Source organism: Apium graveolens, chromosome 5, assembly GCF_009905375.1.
Source record: "Apium graveolens cultivar Ventura chromosome 5, ASM990537v1, whole genome shotgun sequence".
Taxonomy (NCBI): domain Eukaryota; kingdom Viridiplantae; phylum Streptophyta; class Magnoliopsida; order Apiales; family Apiaceae; genus Apium; species Apium graveolens.
The window spans coordinates 122,698,681-122,713,780 of NC_133651.1; the positions used below are offsets into that span (position 1 = coordinate 122,698,681).

A 15,100-nucleotide genomic window follows, 5' to 3' on the forward strand; every position below is an offset into this window, starting at 1 on the left:
TGAACTGTAAATTCTACTTTGTTGAATATTACGATTGCAGCTATCGACCACTTTAATTATGCATTACTAATCCTTTTAAATTAAGCAAGATAATTGCAAATTAGTAATGACATTAGTAATAAAATACCTCATTACTCCGGTTTTATTTGACCAAAACTCAAAAAATTTACTCGACTCTGTAATATACATATATGTTAATTTTTAGTTTCTTTTTGTAAACATATTGACAATATTTGATGGATTAACTATAATTTTTTTTTTAACACGTACAGTATAGTGGTTACTCTGTTTGTATTTATTTAATAAATACAAATTATATGACACAAATAAGAAAATATGTATCATAGTTAATGAGATATATTTAAAAACGTTATGAACGTTATTAATGTTTTACATTAAATCATACACATTAATAGATACTCAACTTGTATTTGATATTTTAAACGTTATACAATATTTATCAATAAGAAAACGATTAAATTTTTTACTAATATAATTGTATGATGTACAAAAAAATCTAGAAAATCTCGCACGGGTTATTATGCTAGTTTTTTTAAAAGATGAAATATACTTTAATAATTCAAATTTAAATTTAAAATATCTTAACTCCAAAAATTATTTCAATTAAATTTACTAATAAATTTGTTTAATTTAAACTAACCGGACCCTCTTCTTCCTCTTTCTTCTTGGTCTCGGAGCAATATGAATATCTTCCTCCTCTGTGCGATGAACCCAGGTACGTGGATATTTTATTTATATCATATCGTTGATGATTAATTAGGTATAATTGCATGGAAGGTGACCAGGTTTAGAATGATGAGAGGTTTAAAGCTAATTCAACTCTTTTTGTTGTTGAAGTCAAAAAACTTAATTGATTAGCAGTGAGTACCACATCACAAAAGGGGGAAATCTGGTTCGTGTATATAATGAGTGTTAGAAATAATACATAATTGGGGGAGTGTGGGATAGAGGAAGCGTACACGTGAGAGTTGTGATGCTAATCCGCATCATGTGTCCACCTTGTCCTGCACTCCCCCACCCCCCTCTTTTTAGTTTGACGTCAATTATTTTCTTTCGATTTAAATTTATGATAACAGCCTAGACGCATCTTTGATTTTGTTTTACAAAGTATGCCTCGTTGATGTCATGCATCCCTGTTTTTACTCATTATTCACGATTGTAACAAGCCGTAGTCCCAACCTCATCGAGCAAATGAGAAATCCGATTCATGTATATATTAAGTGATTGAAATTATATATAATTGGGGGAGTGTGGGATAGAGGAAGAGTACACATGAGAGTTGTGATGCTAATCCGCCTCATGTGTCCACCTTGTCCTGTACTCCCCCACCCCCCTCTTTTTAGTTTGATGTCAATTGTTCCCTCTTTATTTATTTTATTTTAAATTTCCTTTTTGGTTATAGTCGTTCTGTCCTCTCTCCTTCCATTTTGTTATTGGAAGATCCCATGGATAAGTGAACTGATCTTTTAATCTCACTCCTGGGAATTGAGTATTATTAAAGTAATAATAGGAACATCAATTTAATTAAAGTATGGTTCCGATTCCTTGAAACTTAAATTGAGGATTACATAAAAGTGGCGATGTTAAGAACACATCCAAACCTAAACCTTGGAATTTATGTATGATGCAACGTTTACCATGTCGTGATAGTTTGCGCGGGAGAGCTATGGTGATATATGCATCCGGTTGGACCTTGTCATTTTTTTCGAGCAGCCACTGACTTCAAATATTTTTTGGAAATAAAAAAAAAGGATCCAAAAATCTAATAAATACCCACATATTCATGGTCAGTCTCTGATTTGTTAACACGCAAGGAGCAATTTCTTCCAATTCTGCGATGGTGCCTGGTACATGGATATCTATTTTAATTTTAATCATCTGTTTAACATTGTGTCAATATAATTGCTTTCAAGGTCACCGGGTTTACCATCGATGATGAGAAGCTGAAAGCTAATTCAATTCCTTTTGTTTGTGAATATCAAAAACTGAAATGATTAGTTATGGGTAATACGTCAAACAAATGGGAAATCTGGTTTGTGTATATAATGAGTGTTAGAAGAATATGTAATTGGGGGAGTGTAGGATAGAGTAAGCTTACTACATGAGAGTTGTGATTCTAATCCGCCTCATGTGTCCACCATGTCCTGCACTCCCCCACCCCTTTCCTTTTAGTTCGACTTCATATGTTTCCCACACATGCATGCCTCAATTTGTTTCCCCCACAGAGACGTGCATCTACCCAAGCTTCTGCGCTTCATGAATTTTATTTAAAGTTCGCAACATTTATTCCTCAAAGCAGCCTGATTCACCAGACTAAAGGCAGCGTTGATCAACCTTCTAAGATCTTATTTGCAAACTAACTAAGACATTTTCCCTTCTAATTTTTGCGATTCAGTTAGTCTATCTGATAATTTTGTAGTTACATTATTATTTATATTTATTTATGGTCATAGTTGTTCCTTACCTCTCATCTCCCTTCCTTTTGTGTTTGAGTCCTGTGGAATGGGGAATGGATCCATTGATCTTACTCCAGGGAGGAAGGGACTGGTTAATGATCATGTAAAAGAAACAGCATTTTCATTAAAGTATAATTCTGAAAGAAGATAATGTTGCAGGTGATTAGTTCTCAGCCATAAATATTGACAATCTCAAAATAGAAATCCACCTTATATGAATGACGCAGAGGGTAATAATTAAAATGTTGAGAGAAGTACAAAATTTCAGGTCCATGATTAAATAGACTGAGGCAGATGTCTTCCTATTGGTCTCTTAATAATGCTTTGTCAATAGTTCTTGGATTAGTTACTCTTGCAATCTGGATTATTTAGCTGTCAAGTTCTGCTGTAACCATGTTTTCTATATGCAGGCTGCTGTGAGACACTATGTCATAAAAATAATGTGAGATATTCCTTTATCAGAGTTACCTAAATTGACTACAAGGCAGTTGATGTTACAGATCTCCTTGGGAAGGCGGAAATAATGTATTTACGAATATCTAGACAACTCGAGTGGAAAAAGATGGGCTCTGGAGGAACGCAGGTTGAGTTCGCACTGTGAGGGCCGAGCGGGGGGACACAGCAGTCAGCTCAAGCTCAAATCAGACCTTTCAGAGATGAGTTACTCTTGAGCAGAATGACCGCATCTTTGTGCTAAGCTTCGGGGAGTATCAGGGGATAAAGTACTGGGTCTGTTATATGATAAAGACAAAAATACACATTTATCCATTGTTTACCAACTCCAAAGAAGCAAGTCCTTGCTACTACCTAGCCGACGTTAATACTATAGTTTTTATAATCTCTTGTAAGCAAGGCACTTGTTGTTGATAAATTGTAAGTTCATAAGTAACATTTATTCGGAATTATTTTTGTAATGGTACGAATTATGAAAACCTCATGTGTCTCCCCCGGCATGCTTACACTATGCTTAATTATATGGAGTTGATATAAAATCCCCAACATTGTATTCCGGGAAGTAACGTGGTTCATAAGATTATGAAATGCGTACATTAGCCTTTTAAGATCCTATTGGAAAATGATTAAGATATGTTTCATTCAGTTATAAGTTGGATTTGTTGTACATGCAATCACATACACACATATATTGGTTTATACATTGTTCTAGGATTTTGTCATATATTGTAATGTAAATAAATAAAAAATAAGTTTTTGCCGAAATTAAAAAAACTAAAAGAATCCAAAAATCTAACCTATCCCTCTGTTTTGTCAGGATGCAAGGAGCGATTTCTTCCTCTTCCTCTGTGATGATGCCAGGTACATGGATATCTATTTCTATTTTATCATATGTTTAACATTGTACGTGTCAGTATAATGGAAGGTGACCAGGTTTATGATGAGAGGTTGAAAGCTAATACAACTCCTTTTGTTGTTGAAAAAGAAAAACTCAATTAATTAGTAGTGACGTCAAACTGTTTCCTCTCCATTTAAATTTACGATACATCATAAGAGCATCTTTGTCTTGGTTTCGCAATGCAATAATATTTACTTGCTTAGTAATTTTGTATCTAGGTTTATGAGTGATTCTTATATGTTTTCTTTTTCCTTAATAATTATGTACTAAATATGATTAGTTTGTAGTTACTATGTTATAATTTAAATTTATTTTATGGTGATAGTTGTTCTGCAGATGTCTTCCTTTTGTGTCTCTTAATTATGCTTTGTGAGTAGTTCTTGGATCGGTTACTCCTGTAAGTTGGATTATTTAGCTGTCAACTGTTGCTATAACCATGTTTTCTATATGCAGTCTACTGTGATATACTACGTTATGAATGTATGTCAGATATTCCATTATCGGAGTTGACCAATTGACTACAAAGCAGTAGATGTTATAGGGCTACTTGGGAAGGCTGCAGTAATATATTTTCGAAGAACTGGATGACTCGTGTGAGAAAAGATGGGCTTTGGAGGAACACAGGTTTAGGCCGCACTGTCAGGACCGACCTGGGGGACACCGCAGTCAGACCAAGCTCAAGTCGGACCTTTCAGAGATGTGTTACTCTTGAGCAGAATGACCACATCTCTTTGCAAAGCTTTGTGGAGTTCGGGGGATAAAGTACTGGGTCTGTCATATGATAAACACAAAGATCCATATTTATCCATTGTTTACCAACTCCAAAGAGGTAAGTGCTTGCTACTACCTAGCCGACGTTAATGCTATAGTTTTTATAATCTCTTGTAGGCAAGACACTTTTTGTTAAAAAATTGTAAGTTCGTAAGTTGGTTTATTCGGAATTTTTTTCTAATGGTAAGAATATGCTAAATATTTTCTTTAAGAATTGTCAAGTTTATTATTTTGTACGATCTTCGAATACTTTCAATTGTTTAGTATTTTTTCAATTTTGTCTAATTATTTATAGGTATTAATGAAGTTCGACTCTAATTAGATCACAAAAACATTAATAAAGTAAAAAATGGTGTCAAATTTTTCACTTAAAATCCCGAAAATATATTTAAAATATGTACTATACCTTCCTTGCCTGGAACAAACAAACCCTGCACAATCCAATCCTATTTTTTAAGTTACAAAATATCTCCCATAAAATTTGTAAAATATTTTTAAAAAAGAGTATGTATTTATACATTTTTAGGGTATGCATGTACAATACTTTGTTATGTAAATAAATCAAAAATCAAGTTTTTTCCGAAATTGAATATAAAACGGAATTAAAAAATCTAACCTCTCCCCACGCATTCATGGTCTCGTCTCTGTTTTGCTAGGACGCAAGGAGCAATTTCTTCCTCTGATACATGGATATATATTTCTATTTTATCATATGTTTAGCATTGTGTCAATATAATTCCATGAAAGGCGACCAAGTTTACGATGATGAGAGGTTGAAAGCTAATTCAATTCTTTTTGTTGTTGAATACGAAAAACTCAATTGATTAGTAGTGAGTACCACATCACACAAGTGGGGAATCTGTTACTTTAAATAATGATAGTAATTGGGGGAGTGTGGGATAAAGGAAACGTACCACATGAGAGTTGTGATGCTAATCCGCCCCATGTTTCCACCTTGTCCTGCACTCCCCCATCCCCTTTTTTTGTTTGACGTCAAATTGTTTCCTCTACATTGAAATATATGATAGCATCCTAAACGCATCTTTAATTTGGTTTTTCAACGTAATAATATTTACTTGCATAATAATGTTGTACTAGATTTGATTAGTTTGTAGTTAATATGTTATAAAAAAAATTCTTTTATGGTAATAGTCGTACTGCACCTCTGTCCACCCATTCTGTTGAGGTAAGATCCATAGATAAGTGAATTGATCTTTTAATCTCACACCCTAGTGATAATGTAATAGGAACATCAATTTTATTTAAGTATGGTTCCGATTCTTTAAAACCTGGAATAAGTATTATATAAAAGTGGTGATGTCAAGAACACATCCAAACCTGAACCTTGGAATTTATGTATTTGATGGAAGAATTACTATATCATGATTGTTTGGGCGCTGGAGCAAGGGTGAGATATGTGTCCGGTGGGACCTTGTCTTATATTTAATGTAGCAGCTGAATGAATTTCTCCATTGATCTTAATTTTCTGCAAACCTAAACCCAACTGTAAAAATCAAATTTAGAATCTTAGCAACACTTGTCAGTGAACAATTTGAATTGTAAAATGGGGGTCTGCTGTACTTTTGCCTTGAATCCAGATATTCTACTAACTTAGTATCCACTGTATTTAGTTTGTACCCTACATTGAGGAAAAGCCTTTTCTTTACAGGGATAATGAATCCTTGGTGATTGTGTGGACACACTAGGCCTTTTGCTGAAAAGAAGATAATGTTAGAGGTGATTAGTTCTCAGCCGTAAAAATTGAGAAACTCAGAATAGAAATCGACCTTATAAGAATGCAGCAGAAAATAATAACTGGGAAGTTGATAGAAGTATGAAGTTTTAGGTCCATGATTTAATAGACTGGGGTAGATTTCTTCCTTTTGTGTCTTTTAATTATGCTTTGTAAATAGTTCTTGGATCAGTTACTCTTGTAATTTGGATGATTAGCTGTCAAGTGTTGCCATAACCATGTTTTCTATATGAAGGCTACTGTGAGACACTATGTCATAAATTAATGTCAGATATTCCATTGTCCGAGTTACCTAAATTGACTACAAGGCAGTTGATGTTACCGAGCTACTTGGGAAGGCTGTTGTTATGCATTTACGAAGAACTAGACAACTCGAGTGGAAAAAGATGGACTTTGGAGGAATGCAGGTTGAGAGTCAGGGGGGACCTGGAGGACAGTCAGCCTAAGCTCAAGTCATACCTTTCAGAGATGAGTTTCTCTTGAGCAGAATGACCACATCTTAGTGTAAAGCATTGTGGAGTATGGGGGGATGAAGTATCGGGTCCGTTATGTAATGAACACAAATTTACGTGATTATCAACTTGTTGGACCAAGACAAGACGGCCCAAAGGAGTCATAATTAGGATAATTATAGAACATAATGTAAATCCCAAGAAGGCTCATTTTGTAAGATAAAGCCTATTTGGGACTTGATATAAATAGAAGACAACCTCATTTGAAGAGGTTGGCAAATTAAGTAAAGAAAACACCTCCCTCAAAGTTAGTCTTAGTTATTAATAATATTAAGGCATGTCATTTGGCGCTAGGAGGGGTACTTTACAGATCCAACCGGAATATGATTGTTGAAGAGATTGATCCAGGAACGGCCGGACCAACTCAGATAAAGGAGTTGACGGCAGAAATTGCCGCCGACCCCTCGACCCACAGTGGTCATGAACTGCCCAAGCAATCGGCATTAAAGCCGAAATGTTTATTTCCTCCACCTGAGGGTCCTTCTGATGACCAACTGGTGAACTTGAAAGATACGCATCAAAGAGACAAGAAGAGAAAGTCCACATCAGATCAGCGTTTCAGAGTACAGACATCCAAAGGCAAGAAGGTTCTCTCAAGCGACATACGACTCCTCTAGAAAAGAAAGAAAGGCTAAAGGCTCAAAACAAAGAAAACCCGGAAGAGCCACTTGATTCAGATGAAGAACTTGAACTACTAGAACGTGAGACTCGAATGCTTCAGGCCAAGCTCGAGCGAAAACGTGAAATTCATCGTCTCCGTCGAGAGCTCCAATAAACATCAATACAGAACCAGGAACAAAATGATGAGCTCTACGATGAAGACGACGACGCCGAATACGAATACGAACCATCGACAGAGTCGACATATTCACAACCGCGCGAGCGTCGACAGCGAACAGTATCATCCGCCGATGTCTCTCATCGAACCGAATCAACAGAGTCCATCTCCCACGAAGAATTTGTCAAAATACAAGAGGAAATTGCCCAAATGCGTATCATAATGAGAAATAAATCAGGATTCGAGACTGTCTCCGAAAGCCCCCTGTCATTAGTCCTCGAGAAAGCGCACATCGACAAACGCTAAAAACTCCCGCCCTTGATCACTTTGACGGATCTTCAGACCCGTTGGCATTTCTCAACACATTCGACGGTCGCATGGCTTTCCTCGGCCATTCTGAAATCACCCGTTGTCAATTTTTCTCTACATGCCTTCAAGGCACAACACTCCGATGGTACAACAATCTGCCCCCTCGATCAATCGACTCATGGACAACCCTAAAGAACAAGTTTCAAGTTCGATTCTCTAGTAATTACAAAGGAACGTCCCTGATGACAATGCACCAACGTTCTGGTGAGAGTCTCCGAAGTTTTCTAGCTCGATTCAGAGAGGAAATAGCGGAAATCTTGGATTTGATAGAGCAAATGGCAGTCAATTTCCTAACAGCGGGCATTGATAAAACTAGACATAGGCTACTCCTAGAGGAAATTTTGGAAAAAATGCCAAAAACCCTTCAAGCTGCATTTCAGATTATAGAACATCGCATGATGCTTCAAGAAGCAGTTAGCTGCATACAATCCCCTCGGCGGTCGTCAAGATATGACCGACGCTGTAGCTTTAGCCCGCGATCTTCCGCGCGTGAAAGACGCCGAGAACGTCGACAGTCTCCACCCTCGCGGACGGCCGACCACCCTCCGAGAGATAGAAGAGAAAGGGATTGGCAACCCCGTAATCGACCTGAGAAAGAATTTACTAAACTCAACGCCGAAGAGGCGACAATACTAGCAATATTGAAAACGATACCGGACTACCGTCCTCCAAGACCCATGAAACCTGGCAGGCCTCCAAGCTCCAGGTATTGTGATTATCATGAAGATACTGGCCATACAACAGATCAATGCTTCCAACTCAGCAACCTCACACTACACCATAAGTGGACTACTGTAATGCAAGTGTTACAAGTAGCGTTACATTAGCTAAATTTTTTTTGTCCTATTGTAACACCTCTCAATTAGTGTTACAATAACTATAAAGCTAGTGTTGCATTGAAACGACGGTGTTGCATAACATGTAACACAAGTAGCTGGTGTTACATTAGGTACTTTTTTTAATTTTTAAAAATATTAAAGTGAAATTATTATCATAAATTAGTATTAAAATTATATTTTGGTTAATTAATTAACGAAGAATGTAATATAAAATATTATATAATATAAAATGTATTATATATAAAAATATAAAAGACTTTAATAAATAATAATTTTTTAATTAAAATAAAAAAATTAAATAAGAAAAAAATAAAAAATTATACAGATTTTAGTATGTGAAATGTTGGGCGCCATTTCTCCCGCTTTAATAAAAATGGTTCCCCTGCAAAAATTTTGCCCCAATATTTACCCCTTTCTCGAGTCTCTCTTCCTTACCCTCTCCTCTTTATCATCTCTCTTGGCGAACATCTTCCCTCCCCGATAATTAAACTTTTCAACATCTTCTTCTCCCCGATAGACTTTCTAATTTTTAATTTTTGGTTTGATTCTGCAGGTAATATTTAGGGTTTTGAACTTCTTAGTATCTTACTTCCCATCAAGCTTCGATTAGTAATTGTTTTTTTATTTGACTGGCTAGGGATTTGTATTCAGTTGGGTAATTAAATTTTACCTTTGTTTTGTTTTATTTTTTCAGTCCAGTTGGGTAATTGAGTTGGTTGCTTGAGTTGTGTACTAATTATTAAGGAGTTTTCTGCTTAGAGAGGTCCTTGCAAGTTTCTTTGTCACACTGAAAGTATTCCTGTATAAAGTATTGTTTTACAAATAGCTGATGGGGTGGTGATTGTCTTTGGTTTTTACTCCCGTAATTTGATTTACCTTTTATTGTAGATAGTAAGAGTTTTTGGTACATTGAGAAGCTAAGAATTGATACACTCTTACAGCTGGTTTTTCATGTGCTAAGGTATGTGCTAAGGTATGCTTTTATATCATAGTCTCAGTCTCTCCTCCGATTACTTGTAACATATATGTGTTGGTTGATGGGTGTTGACTGTTTAAATGATAGAAGGATGGTTCTAAATCTTGAAATTATGCACCCTGTGGTAGAGTTGAGAATTTGTGACATAAAGAAGAAACTACACACTTGCTGAATAGGAGTTGTGATATTGATATTAATACCCCGTGGTAGACTATATGAAGACTAATATCAGTAAGATCTGCTTTTTTGTAACAACATATGACACAATATATAAAATGAGAGAGTTGGAACCTACGATACTCAGGTAATTCCTTTTCATAGTATTTTTAAACTTCTACGATAAACTAGTGATATATAGTACTCTATCCTTGGTTATCTAATCTGTCAAGTTCCTACAGATAGTATTACAATTAGTTTGATGTTACAAACAAGTTATAGGATATATAAATTAAATATACTTGACAATTTGTTTCTAAAAATTTTGTAACTTAAGAAATTAGTATAATTATAACATTTATCATGTATTATCGGTTATTTCAACATCTATAATTCTATCTGTATACTTTATCTTTGTGCTGAATTAGTAAATTTTGATAAACAGCCTAATCTCCCAGTGGACAACCAGCAGACATTAATTGGCATGCTCCCACTTTAGGCACTGTTTCCACAAAGTAGCATTGGTTTTATAACTAATAAGTATCAGTGTGTTGTATAAGTTGCTTATAAGAACTGCTCAAATATCTAGCCAATGTTTGATACCTTAATGACTTTCTATCATTCTAGTTGATTGTTGGTTTGGACTTTTGAGATCAGTTGATTACTTCTGTGCTTTCTGTTGATAGGAGGATATCTGATCTCACCGGAAGAAATTAAACTATCCCGGATTTAAAAGATATGCAATCCTTTGACAGTTTGATTACAAGGAAGTTATTTAATTTTATGTCCAGACACCCCATAAGCTTTCAGCTGGGATGGTTAGTCCTCTAATATATTTGCACTATATTTTAACTATATTTTTTTGTGTATTTTGTAAAATAGCTTATGTTGACCTTCCCTTTACCTGTAGGAGTAAGCATATTGTTTTGCTGAAGACATCCAGCTTTGAAAGTGCAATAACAATGTTACTACAATAAAAATAGAACTGCAAGAGACATTTAATAGCAAGCAGCAAAAATATTGGACACTAGTATGCAACACAGTCCACTACAATAATTAAAGAGGCTAAATCTCTAGTCCTCACTCCAAACCCTAAACCCTATTCGCTGAATCTGTAAACTTTACAGGAAAAACTATATTTAGGTGTCGTATGTAATTTCAGATGTTTATCCTCTAAAGTACACTTCTAATATTGTCTTTTACAACTGTGATGTGGATTTTTTGCAGTGGACACTCATCTACAGTATGGTCTATATCTTTTGTAGTCTTTCTGACAAGGTACTGATGGTTCAAGTGCAGTGTTCAGTTCCTTCGACAGTTTGACTACATGTTCTATTATCAGGTGAATCCTAAACGATAACTAGTCTTGGCTGTTAACAGTACATGTGTTTAATTTCAAGATTTTAGCCCTCATACAGACTATAAGACAGTTTTTTATATGCGGAAAGCATAGGAAATTAAAAAGGAAGAAAACTAAGTGAACTGTAATGAGTTTTCACCCTGGAGGGGTTGCCTTTTCAATTGGTTGTATATCTGGACAACTTCTAAATCTGTTTATATAGCACATGCCATTGACAATATAGCAGGACCTCATTTATTTTGCAATCTGACCTTTCCATCATAGCATGAAGCATGAGCTCTGTATTTATATACTAATGAACATTTTGTCTCAAATTTGTTGCTCCAGTTTTATATCCATGGATCATTGCAGCTTAGCGACTGGTGTCTACAAATGAGGAGCTTTTTTGCAGTAAAGTGTTTCTCGCCATCATAGAATTTTGTTATTTTGGATGGGATACATCCCTGATTATTGTAGTTATAATCCTTAATTAGTTTGTATGTTAGTCTCATTTCAGTGTCTTAATTATGTTGTCTTAGTTGGAATAAAATCTTTGATAAATTGTTCAATTCTATATTTACCAAGCTTAGCCTTCACTTCCAACCTGGTACATTGGCTCTGCGGGCATCAAGGAGTAACCAGATGCTTTAAGTTAGGATACAGATTTGCCTTTTTTGCTGCCTGGCTCTTTTTTACATAATGTTCCTCTTGATAGAGCAAACTTTTGTCCTGGTATATCAGGTGTGTCGGTCTTAGCAAATTTAACACCATATAGTCTTCTGAAGTTCACTCGTGAGTCAGAAAGTATCTGTAGGTGTCCATGATTAGTATCTATGCAGGTGTTTTATGACCCCCTAGTATCTTGAATTACAGTTTCTTTTTGCATTAATTTGTTATACAGAATTGGGATGCCTTTGACTCTTTCTCATAGACCTCATACAACTTGCCTTTGCAAAGATTTGATTTCTAGATTGGCCAGTTAATAGTGTCATCCTGCTTCTATTTTTTTATGGTATGATAATGTGCGCGTGGGAAGAGGTTGTCATCATGTCTCATTATTGATGCAATGGGGAACTTTTCACCAGTTGTGAAGCAGGTTAGTATTCTTAATTCTTTCCTGCTTAGTATTTTTCTTTTTTTTTATTAAGACTGTCATCTATAACTGAGTATAGACTTAGAGTCTTGTCATTGTTTCGTGTACAGAAAGCTTGCTCATATATCTAATCTTTTGGAAGGTTTACCAACATGAAGAAATTAGCTAGTCTGGTTATGATCTGTTAAATTTTTTGGATAACATATGATCTCTACAGATTAAAGGCGGAAGAAAGCTGGATGGTTTCTGCCTTGTTGTTGGTTCTCAATTGCTTTTAGCTAATTAGGTGTGCTGACAGTTGGTTTCCCTTAAAAGTGTATAATTTACAATGGAAAAGCTTTTAATCTTTTATGCTAATTTCTCTACCCACTGAAACTATTCCAGGCCTTCCCTGCTGAGGAGATCCATGTGGTGTAGAAGCGGATAGGTCAACACAGTCCAAGCCTCCTGATAAGCCGATAAATGGGAATCTAGTCGACATTGCACTTAAAAAAATCAACATGGACCAAATGAAATCAGAGTCATCACTAATGCCTTGTTCCTTTAGCGAGATCAACATGGGAATCTAGTTTGAAGAATGATACTCTTATGTATATTAGTATGGTTTGGTTTGGAGATAAAGACCGTTATGTATAGAAATTTTGATATTTTGTTGCTAATGAGATTTACACAAAACATGTATTTCAAATTTTTTAAAATTAACCATTACATCTGCATTTTCTAGTGAAATTTATGTTATATACAGTGTTGTATTACTAATGCTAGTGGTGTTCAATTCCAAAAAGAATGATGTTACAATAGATAATACAGACTGTTACAATAGGCTATGTGGGCCCCACACGCGGGGCCACTTTTGCAATCTTGATTGAACCTAATGTATCACTCATTTTGTGTTACATTTGGGCCAGTTAGTGTTATAATAGAAGCCTATTGTAACGTTTTCCTCTCTGTTACAATAGATCAGTAAAGTGTTACAATAGGGGGTGTCTATTGTAATGCTCGTATACGTAACGCGCCTTGGTGTTGCAATAGAGCTATTGTAACGCTTTTGGGGCCTATTGTAACATCATTTAGGCATTACAATAGCCCACTTATGGTGTAGTGTCATCGAGGGAAAGATCCGCCGAGGACAACTTGTCCACTATGTGCAACAAGATGATGCGCCCAAGCGTCACCATCGTGAGGAGGACAACCGAGTCATCGACGTCATCTTTGGCGGTATAGTCGCCGGGGGCCCCTTTCACAACTCTCACAAGCTCTATGCTCGAGAAGTTTTAAATGTCAATCCCACAACAGCCAAACGCCCTCGAGCGAATCCCTCCCCCGTTATATCTTTCTCCGACGATAATTATCGTCATGATCTCATCGAGGGCCACCAGGATGCCCTTATCATCACCATGCGTGTGGGAAATAACACAGTTTAAAAGATGCTAGTTGATAATGGTAGCTCCGTCGACGTCCTATATCATCATGCTTTTTCCCGAATGGACATCGGAGATCGAAGACTTAAAAACTCTCGAACACCTTTGTATGGGTTCACAGGCAATGAGGTCCATGTGGTAGGAACTATCGACATGCCAGTACTTTTTGGTTCTCCACCGTGTCAGGTTTGGAAGGTGGTTAAGTTTCACATGATCAGTGCCTCATCTAGCTTCAACGCCATATTGGGGCGGACAACAATAACTACACTTCGAGCTATAACGTTTATATCCCACTTGAAAATGAAATTCCCCACAGACTTTGGTGTAGTAGAAATGATCGGTGATCAGGCAACAACAAGACAATGCTACTTAACCACAGTGTCTCCAAATAAAAAGACGGATAAGAAATTTGAAGTCAACCAAGTGCTTAATATTGACCCCAGATCCCTCATTGATCTACCTACCAACAACTCTTGTTCTACTATCGAGGAGACCGAAAAAATTGAAGTATTTGAAGGAAACCCAAAGAAAATTACAAGGATCGGCAAAAATCTCCCTGAGTCGTTAAAGAAGGATATCACATGACTTATTCGTGAGTTTGCTGATATATTCGCCTGGGATCCCAAAGACATGACGGGGATCTCCGAGAGAATTGCACGTCACTCCCTTCACATTAACAAAAACATCACACCGATACGGCAGAAATGTCGAATATTCTCTGACGAAAAGAAGGCAGCTATTGATCAAGAAATTGACCGACTCCTCGAGACTAAATTCATCGAGCCCGTCCAATTTCCTACGTGGATCTCCAATGTCGTTCTAGTTAAGAAAAGCAATGGAAAGTGGCGAATGTGCGTTGACTACTCGGATGTCAATAGAGCTTGTCCCAAGGATTTTTACCCACTCCCAAACATCGATCAGCTGATCGATGCCACAGCAGGAAACGAGCTCATTTCCTTTATGGATGCGTTTTCGGGATACAACCAGATAAAAATGGATTCTCATGGTTGGGAACAAACGACATTCATTATTCATAGAGGAGTCTTCAGATATCGAGTTATGCCCTTCGATCTGATTAACCCGGTGCGACTTTTCAACAGATGATGGATACGATCTTTGGATCGCAAATTGGGAAAAATATGCTAATCTACGTGGGCGACATGATAACTAAGTCTAAGTTCGCTGGTAATCACTCTCTCGATCTCCGTGAGACCTTCGAGAATGCTCGAAGCCATAACTTACGACTCAATCCTAGCAAATGCTCT

At 36.4% G+C, this 15,100-nt stretch overlaps 1 long non-coding RNA gene across 14 annotated transcripts; it reads left to right on the top strand.

Annotated features, from left to right (window-relative positions):
* Positions 1 to 666: 666 nt before the first annotated feature.
* On the top strand, positions 667 to 13,145 carry LOC141724456 (uncharacterized). Of its 14 annotated transcripts, none has more exons than XR_012576694.1 (11): positions 667 to 736; positions 2,888 to 3,350; positions 3,748 to 3,791; positions 4,282 to 4,657; positions 9,739 to 9,823; positions 10,669 to 10,800; positions 10,893 to 11,324; positions 11,670 to 11,732; positions 12,223 to 12,417; positions 12,632 to 12,700; positions 12,799 to 13,145. It is a non-coding gene; the product is annotated as an uncharacterized LOC141724456 (long non-coding RNA). The 14 variants fall into 14 exon arrangements; XR_012576690.1 differs by having other exon boundaries at positions 10,893 to 11,125; positions 11,210 to 11,324; positions 11,670 to 12,417; XR_012576692.1 differs by having other exon boundaries at positions 10,893 to 11,012; positions 11,210 to 11,324; positions 11,670 to 12,417.
* The last annotated feature ends 1,955 nt before the right edge of the window (positions 13,146 to 15,100 follow it).